The sequence below is a fragment of the Myotis nattereri genome (assembly GCF_964212035.1).
Source record: "Myotis nattereri genome assembly, chromosome: 17".
Classification (NCBI taxonomy): Eukaryota; Metazoa; Chordata; class Mammalia; order Chiroptera; family Vespertilionidae; genus Myotis; species Myotis nattereri.
Genome location: NC_138092.1, coordinates 13961648 through 13969282, shown reverse-complemented (window position 1 = coordinate 13969282; position 7635 = coordinate 13961648). Strand labels below are relative to the sequence as shown.

The 7635-nt window shown below is 50.9% G+C and overlaps 1 protein-coding gene across 1 annotated transcript in view; it reads left to right on the top strand.

Annotated features, from left to right (window-relative positions):
• Positions 1-5823: 5823 nt before the first annotated feature.
• Positions 5824-7635, top strand: part of AZIN1 (antizyme inhibitor 1) — a 36834-nt gene continuing 35022 nt past the window's right edge. The window contains exon 1 of the mRNA XM_081111182.1: positions 5824-6181. The gene's annotated coding sequence lies outside the window, so the exon portion shown is untranslated. The remainder of the gene's footprint in view (positions 6182-7635) is intronic.

Below are 7635 nucleotides of genomic sequence, written 5' to 3'. Positions count from 1 at the left end.
GATCATCTTAGTAGAGTTGTCCTAGAGGCAGTTTGGCCATTTGTAGCTGGATTTTATGTGTGTAGTTTAAAAAAAATTTTTTTTGAATTTTTATATATTTTTATTTATTTCAGAGAGGGAAGGAGAGGGAGAGATAGAAACATCAATGATAGGAGAGAATCATTGATCGGCTGCTTCCTGCACGCCCCTTACCAAGGATTGAGCCCCCAATCTGGGCATGTGCCTTTGACTAGAATCAAACCTGGGCCCTTCAGTCTGCAGACCACCGCTCTATCCATTGAGCCAAACCAGCTGGGGCTATGTGTGTGTATCTTTTGGGTTTTTTTTTATAGAGAAAGAGGAAAGGGGGTCGGGGGGGAGAGAGAGAGAAAGAGACAGACATCAAATCAATTGCCTCCTGTACACTGGGGATCGAACCTACAACCTAGCTATGTGCCCTGACCAGGAATCAAACCCTCAACCTTTTTGGTGCATGGGATGATGCTCCAGTCAACTGAGCCACCCATGAATTGTTCACTTAAAGGTTATAATGAATTGTTCACTTAAAGGTTATAGCTGGATTTTAATGACAAAAAAACTAGTGATACCAATGTTGGATTCACAACAATAGTCTTGTCAAATAATTCTATAAGAATGGATGGAAGATCTGAGAGAGGGAATGGAGAAAAAGAGGAGACGACTGAAGACGTGAAGGAAACAGAATTGAATCAAAAGGCAAAGAAGAGACAGGAATTTTAGCTTTGTTACTTACTAGCTATACGAACTTGACAATTTATTGACCTTCCCTGGGTCTCAAGCTGCTGTCATATCCAGGCTTGATGGGGGGTGGGGGGGTGGGGGGTGGGAGGTTGAAGGGTGGAAGACTCTGCTTCCAAGCTCACTCATGTGGCCTCTGCTCCTTGCTGGCTGTTGGCTGGAGACATGGGGACCTTGCCATGTGGGTCTCTCCATAAGGGCACTCACAATGGGGCCCTGGCTTCCCCGGAGTGCTCTTGCCTCCTCTGTCAAATACTAATAGCCATGGAGGCATGGGTTGATTTCTTGGTCTCTGTCCTGTCCCATTGATCTATATGCCTGTTCTTACGCCAGTACCAGGCTGTTTTTATTACAATGGCCTTGCAGTATAGTTTGATATCCAGTACTGTGATCACTCCAATTTTGTTCTTCTTTCTCAAGATTGCTAAGGCTATTTGAGATCTTTTTGGGCTCCATATACATTTTTAGAGTATTTTTTCTATATCTGTGAAATATGCCATTGTTATTTTAATAGGGATTGTGTTGCTTCTATGGATTGCTTTGGGTAGTATGGACATTTTAATTACGTTAATTCTTCCAATCCATGACGGATTATGCTTCCCCTTGTTTGCATCTTCCTCAATTGCTTCAATGTTCCATTGTTTTCTGAGTACAGGTCCTTTACCTCTATTCAATTTATTCCTAGGTACCTTGTTTTCTTAGTTGCAAGAGTAAATGGGATTGTTTTCTTAGCGCCTCTTTCTGATAGTTTATTATCGGTGTATAGGAATGCTTTCAATTCCTAGATATTGATTTTGTATCCTGCTACTTTCCTGAATTCATTTATTAGATCTAGTTATTTTCATAACATTTTAAAATGAAAAATTTTTAAATTATTTAAAACCTATATATTTGGGGTTTCTTTATAAGGAGTACTCAAAGAATGAAACTCAGCGATAAAAATTCCTATTAAGCTCTCTTTACACAGTCCCATTAAACTGGAATTTTTACTCTCAGTTACTATTGGACTCTTTACACTTATCACATTTATATGTGACTATAAAATATTTGTTATAGGCTGCTGATTTTAGGTTTACCTCTTGTTTTTGAGTGACTTGTCTTTATCAACAATCTAATTCATTCAATCTTTTATATCTATTGGTACAACAGTAAGTTTGAGTCAGTGTACTAGGATGACCTAAGTGTGAATGGTTATATCATTTCATCTTAGGGCTCTCTATTTAATGATAATATTTCCTCTGGCACTACCTGTGTATGTATGTATGAGTAACCCAACTTGGCAAAAAATCCAAAACCTCAAACCCCAAACACAATTAAATATGCTGTTCTCATTGGGAAGCTATCCTTCTGTTAAAGTTACACACTATGCTGTCTATTTCATTGCAGTACAGTTTTCAAGGTTCTATTGTATTCATTAAAAGCTAGCATTATTCTTTAAATTTGAATACAACAATGTTAATCATGAGGACACACAGTTTGAATAATAAAAGTTGAAATACTTCCCTATAAATGATGCCAGATTAGGCTCTAGTCCAGTAGCTTCCACTTTAAAGAGTGGTCACCATTCAAGGACTTCATGTCAGCTGCTCCTCACTCCAACCTCTGCAACTCATCTGTGCCTCCCACTCCACTGAAATTGTTCACTTAAAGGTTACAGATAACTTCTTCTTAGGCCCTTATCATTCTTCTCTGTGAATCACTCCAATAGCTTTCCAGCCCAGCAGGCGTGGCTCAGTTGGTTGAGCATCGCCCGAGCATTAGGAGGTCACGGTTCAATTCTGGGTCAGAGCACATGCCCTGGTTGCGAGCACAATCCCCAGAAGGGGATATGCAGGAGGTAGCCAATCAATGTTTCTCTCTCTCCCTATCCCTGCCTCTCTCTGAAATCAATCTTTTTTAAAAAACAAAACAGAAAACAACAACAATAGCTTTCCAAGTGTTCTCCCTGCCACACACAGTCCTTTCTCTTCCCAACTCCATATTATTCTCTTTTCTCAACTTCAAACTGCCATCATGATTGAAACGTTTTCAGGATAAAAATTCAGACTTCTTTAAAAAAAAAATTCAAAATTTTCAATGTGGGACTGGATTTACCAATGATTTGCCATTTGCCAAAACCAGGACCCCCTTTTCATCCTGCTTGAGGTTGTGGACGAAAGGGGCCACATGCTGACCTGACAAGCTCAGGAGAGGCCTGCATGGCAGTTTTGCAGACTGGAGACCTAAAGTAACCACAAAGGATGGTCTGAAATTAAACCTTAACTAAAAGCAGTTATGGTGGGCAGTTATGTCCTAAGCCAATATCTTCACTGATAAGATCAACCTTTACTGTAACTGAGCCTATCTGTCTTTTTGCATCTATGATAACACACCCTTGAAATGTCTGGGTAACTTGTGATTTCCCTGTATCTGGAGCCCCTGGGGCACAACCAGGTGTGCTGAGCCCAGGACAGATGCAGCAGATTCTTTCATTTATCATGTTAATTGTTCCTGCACCCACCTAAGTATATGTCCATCATTTTACTTTTTATCCTATCACAGAGGTTTCCCCCACTTCGCTTAATCCCACCTCCTTAAATGTGTCACCAATGAATTTCATGTATAAATATGGATGTAACCCTGACATTCTCCGGAGCACTATCTCAATTCGTTGAGGTTCTGCTTCCCGGCATATGTCGACAGTTTGGCTCAAATAAACCCACAAAAATTCTTTACAGGTTTCAATGGGTTTTTTTACGTTAACAAGGTACATGATATCCTGATCACTCATTCCATCTTGAATGGCTTGACAGTGTACAACTGGGACTATCCCACTTCTCTGGCTGGTCTTCTTGGTCTTCGTTGCCAGCATCCCTTCTCTCTGGCATTTCTGTAGATCCTGCGCTTATTTCCCTTTTCCTGTAGACCTCAACATTTCCTTAATGATCATGCCTGTAGAAGGGGCTCCCAAATTCACAGCCAAAAGGGCTCCAGATCTATTTCCAGGGGCCTTTGCACCATCTTTATATGAATATTTCATCAACAGCTCAAACTATGCTCAAAGCAGGCTCATCTTCCCTCCCAAATGGGTCCTTGTATTTCTCTCTTTCATGATTCCAGAATTCTCCCTGCTGATTATCTTATATCCCCAAATCATGACACTTTCTTATATCCCATGACATTCAAGATTACCTCTATTTTTCCTGTCTTTTCCCTCCCATCCATTCTGAATCCCTTAGTCCCTTAATTGTGTTAAGAGTCTCTCTCCCAAACTTTCTCTTTTCAATCCCACTGATGCCAGAGTAACCTTTTAAACACATCTTTGGGTATACTGTGTCCCTGATTAGTGGTTCCAGAATAAAGTCCAAGCTCTGAACCCCTCTGGATCTCACCCTAACCTACCTTTTCAATCTCATTTGCAACCTTGCCCCAATGTTGGATCCCGAAAGCCCATTTGCAGTTCTACAAACTGACCCATTTCTCTGCCTTCTCTCACCCGTTTCCCTTACCTGGAATATCTGCTCTCAAAGTCACTTGTTTCCCATGTTTGGAACTTCTCTCAAAATCTATCTTTATCTTTCCCCAGCAGCCTTTTTCTCACTTAGCTGCGATCATTTCCTCCTCCTATTAGATTCCACACAGCATTTTATCTATCTGTCAACAGTTTATTTTGTGTCATCTTATTTCCCCTGCTAAATTGTAAGCAAGATTTCAAGTGGTGTATTCATTTCTTGCCTTCCTATTTCCACCAGGGGGTCTAGTGAAGTGTGCTTATAAATTTTCTGAATCAAAGAGAATTTTTAAAATGAAAGAGAAAGCCACGAAAGCAGAGTGAAATATGGGGGGGAAAAAAACGGGGAATAGAGTCCACAGCTTCTGATTTCTACCTAATATTTTCATCCAAGAGTTGCTCCCTTTCCACGCAGAAAGGCTCTCTTTCCATTTGATGATTTATTAATCACGCACCGAGCTGCTCACAAAGTAAACAGACGGCGGGGAAAGGACGAGAAACTAAACAACTCAGGGTCTTAATCTCAAAAGACTTGAATGTGGGAGGGGTGTGTCAATCCGTATTGCATTTGGGTCCCTGAGTCTGAGCGGCAAGGCGTTTTCACCCCCAGAACTCGGGGTTTCTAAATCACTAGTGCGAAGACATTTTTAAAAGATGAGAAATTAAAAGCTTTGTAGGTTGTCCCAGGTCCGCCAGTAGAAGTTTGTTATGCGGTGGTAACATTAAAATAACTGCGAGAACGAGACGGGGGAGATGACAGTAATGCGAGCTTGGAACATCAGCAATCCCCTCCCAACACTGGTTCTTTATTCATAAGGGCTGGGTCTGACTGCACCAACACCTCTTAAAGTGAAGACATAAAAGCCACGCTCCTTAAAAAACAAATCCTGCTGCACCGCACTGCAACTCACGAGCACCCGGGACGTGCTCACGCGGTCGCTAACATGGGGCCCACGGCCCCTGGCCATGGGGAACCCGCTTCCGTTAGGGGCGCCGCAGCCCGCGCGGGCAGGAGCCTCCGGCTGGAAGGTGGTCCCCGGCTCGCCCGCCCTCACAAGGCCGAGGGCTCCCGAGGGGGGAGGACGCTCCCCGATGGCCCCGCGGGCCTCCTGCGCAGCCTCTCCAGGCCGTGCTTGCATCGCGCCGCCCCGGGCCCGGAACAGCGCGGGCCGCCGGGGCCGCCGGGAGGCCAGGCCCCGCTCCCGAAGCTCGGGCCGCCGCCGGCGAGGGCTCAGGCGCCCGAGGGGCGGGGACGCGGGGCGGGGCCGCGCTACGGCTCAGCCACCTCCTCGACCCCGCCCGCCCGGGCTCGCGCCGCCCGCCCTCCGCCCTCCGCCCGCCGGGGACCCGCGGACCGCGGGAGGGCGGAGAGACGCCAGGCGGCCGGCACCTGCCCCGCGGGGTCGCCTCGCCCCGCCCCCGGGCGCCCTGCGCGCGGTCCCCTCTCGCTTCCGCCCCCTCCCTGCTCCCTGCTCCCGGCCCGAGTCAACCCCGCCCCGCTCGCGCGGCTGCCGGTCGGCGTGACGTCACCAAGCCCCGCCCCCGGCTATAAATACTGGCGGCGCCCGCACCGCCTTCCCACACTCTCTGGCTCTTCGTTCCGCTGCAGGGTCTCCTTGTCTTCCGCCTCCTCCGCCTTCTCTCATCCTCTCTCGCTCTCCTCCTCTCTGTCTGTGGTGTGGCGACGCCGAGTCCTCTCCCCGCCCGGCCCTCGCCCTCCTCGTGCCCGCGCTGGGGTCCCGTTTCTCTCCGTCGGCCGCCGCCTCCACTGCTGCCCAGCTGGTGTCGGGGCCGCGCTTTTCCTCCTACGTCGTCCCCGCAGCTTATGGCCCAGGCCGCCTTGGGTATTTCTGCTCAAGGTAACCACATCCCTCTTTAAAAATTCCGCCGAAAAAGAGAAGACGCTTTACCCGACTCTTTGGGCCGTTATCTCACGTGAGTACCCATCCGAGAGGGGGTGTCGGGGGGGTCGGGCGGGCGGGCGGGGCCGGGACGTGGTGCCGGCCTCGGGGGGCGGCCGGGTGCTTCCCGGCTGGGCCCCGCCGCCGCCGGTCGGCGATCCCCGCCGCCAGCCGCCTCGAACATGGCGGACGGCGGAGTGTGTGTGGCGGCGGCGGCCGGTGCCGCGGCGGCGGGCGCGCCTCAAGGGCCTCCGGCGGGCTCCGGACGCTCGGCGGAGTCGGAGCGGCTGGGGCGAGGGGGCGTGTGCGCGCGGGGGGCGCGCGGGGGTCTCGCGGCCGGGGGTCGTCCGCGCCTCGGGCGGCGTGGTCCCCCCACCCCTCTCCCGTGGTGCTTTGCTGTTTCCGGGGAGGGGGGCCGGGCCGGCGTCCCCGAGGGGCCTGGGTCCCGCCGCCCCGACCCCGAGAGGCGCCGAGCCTTCTCCGGGCGCCCGGACGGGCGGGCGGCGCGCCGGGGGCCGGGGCCGGGGCCGGGCGTTATGAATGGAGCGGGGCGGGCCCGCGCCGGCCTCCGGTGACAGCTGCCGGGGGAGGACGGGCGCCGGGCGTGCGGTCTCCCTCTGCTGGAGGAAAGTTGACGCCACGCGGGGCCCGGCGGCGGGGAACCCCGGTGTCAGGTAGCGAGCGCGAGGCCTTTGGCCCCGGCTGGCAGCCTCGGGCCTGCCGCCCCGCCCCCCGCGGCGCCCGGGATTGGGCCCGGTGGCCTTCACTCACCCCGGGTCTCCTCCTGGAGCCGGAGGACCCGTCGCCATGGCTTCGTGCTCCGTCCACGCCACGACTCCTGGGCAGGGAGGGCGCGCGGCGGGCTTGGGTGGCTGATCAAGTCCCGGTAAGTGCGATCGCCAGCCGTTCACGGTGGTAACGTGTGTTAACTCTCCCCCGAGATACGTTCTGAGCGGAGGTTTCTGGGGCTCAGCGAGCTCTGCTGGTCCGGGAAGCTGGAAGGGCCGGTGCGCAGTTCGCAGCCCCGTGATGTTTCAGCAGTTTTAACTGGATTTGGGGGCGGCGGGGGGGGGGGGGAGCATCTTGGATACGTTATGAAGTGTTGGTGGCCTGTCCCGATGCCACTGCTGAGCTCCCAGCCGGGGTGGGAACCCGAGGGAGGACACTTGAGGAAGAGAGAGCTACCGAGCCTGGCAGAAGCTTGAGCAAGGCCCCACTAATCCTTTAATTCCTTGGACAAATGTAAGAGTAGCAGATGCTGGTGGTGAATACAGATAAGCCCTGAGGGGTTTGCGTTTTGTGGGGTGGATGGGCTCCTGAATGACTGCTGGTCGGTGCAGTCATCATCAGTACCTTCCCTCTGGCCGCCCAGGTTTAACTCGTAAATCCTCGAACATCCAGAGAAGGGGAAAGAATTGTACCCTCGCCTAGATTCACATTTTACTTTATTTGCCATCCTGCTATCCATTCATCAATCCATCATGTTTT